Source organism: Onychomys torridus, chromosome 16 (assembly GCF_903995425.1).
Source record: "Onychomys torridus chromosome 16, mOncTor1.1, whole genome shotgun sequence".
NCBI classification, from domain to species: domain Eukaryota; kingdom Metazoa; phylum Chordata; class Mammalia; order Rodentia; family Cricetidae; genus Onychomys; species Onychomys torridus.
Genome location: NC_050458.1, coordinates 54,118,198 through 54,120,089, shown reverse-complemented (window position 1 = coordinate 54,120,089; position 1,892 = coordinate 54,118,198).

Sequence of the window (1,892 nt, the reverse complement as noted above, 5' to 3'; positions counted from 1 at the left end):
TCCTGTACCTGCATCAGCCAGTGTGTCATGGGTCTGCCCAGAGGGGCTCCTCTGTCTCAACCTTGGGGTTTGCTGAGTGGGCAGAGAGTGGCTATCTTTCTTGTATACTTCACTCTGGAGCCTGAGTCCATCTTCCTCCAAGATCCTGTGGTCATGAGCAGCTTTGCTGCAGGAAGGGGACTTCATGACACCCTTGCTAGCACATGGCCACCCAATTTCGACAGGCCTCCAAGCCAGAGAAGAAAGCCCTGTCTTTCCTACCCAAATAGCTCTGGAACATTAGTTGACATCAAGGAAGTTCCAGCTATGAGAGAGGGAGGGAGAGGGAGAGACAGACAGACAGACAGACACTGAGATACTTCAGGAAACCCTTCTAAAGCTGAAGTACAAAGGCCACACACCACACTCCTGGGCAGAAAGGAGCATGGGCTCTTAAAAAAAAGGTCCTCAAGGCAGCTAGGAAGGGGGAGGTGTGGCTAAGAGAAGAGGCGACACCATAGTGATCTGTAAGTCACACCTACTCCTCTTCCTCCCCTGGGGCTACCATGGAGGTCCCTGGTCATCCCATCCAAGGACGTTGTGATGAGTTTTGTTGCTGGTTTGTTACTGTCCTTTCCTACTTGCCTGTGAACCTCACCAAGACTAGATATCATTAGCTGTGTGCTTGCAGCCAGGGCTGGGGCACAAGGTAGGCAGAGAGCTATGGGTGCTGCAGAGATTGGAGAAATGTCCCAGGATGGCTGTTGGTGTTGAGGGCTAGCCACTGGTGATCTGGACCCTGCCTGTCTCTCTTGAGGTGGAGGTGAGCAGCAGGTGCAAAAGACCCAATGAAGACGCCAGAGGTGTGACCCTGCTGTGGTGGAAGGTGCTGTATCGTTACTACTTCTGTTCCTCACAGCTGGCCGTGAGATAGATGATCTCAGATCTTTCCTAGAACTGAGTTAGACTATGATTCAGGAATCCACCAGGAGGGCACATTCAGGTTCGAGTCAGGGCTGGGGTGTAGCCGAGGCACTACTACCTGAGCAGGTGAATGCTGGCAGAGGCCGGGGGCAGAGCCACAGGGCCCAGTGAGACGGAAGTGAAGGTGCTGCTGGGGGAGGAATGTGACCCTTGGGACAGTCACTTCTGGAGGGGCCCTGGGGTGGGGGTGGGGAAGCCTTCACAAAACAGGTGTCATCCATGGGTCTGACTGTTCAGGGGAGCTTTTCATCCCGTTCCAATAGGAGACCCAACTGCTATGAATGAACTTGGTAGGTGGGAGAGCCGGGCTCAGCAATTGCAGCTTCACACTACACACTTTTTCAGTAAGAATGGTACCTTTATTGGGGGTGGATGCCCGGTCAGAACATTAAAAAAAACCATAGACTTTTAGACTCTTCCTGGACAATATGGGCCTGCCTGTCTCTGAGCCTCCCAGTGCTCTGCTGTGCCCACTCTTCTATGTCTGATGTTGGCTACTACCAGGCACCTTGAACCACCCACTCAAGCGTGCCTGCCAGTCCACACTGCCGACCACAGAGACAACCCCATCTGGTCCAAAGGGTCTTTTGTTTTTAAGGCAGTCAAAATTTGCAGCCTGATTCAAATACCAGCTCCCAGGACCCCCTGGGCAGCTAGAACTGGGGTTTGACCTCATGTGGCCAAACTAATGCCAGACCCCCATGCATTTGTGGGGATCAGGTCTCTCCAACTCAGGCCTTTGCATCTGCCCTGAGCCAAGGGAGACCCTGTACTGTAGCTGGGTACAAAGTGCAAAAAAACGGCTTTTCCTCCATGCGTTAAAAAATACAGGTGGAACCAGAGCCTGGAGATCCACACCCTTCCCGCCCATCTGTTGATGCTGGCACTTCAGGATCTTGTTCCTCCCCAACTCCTGCAGGTGGAAGCTG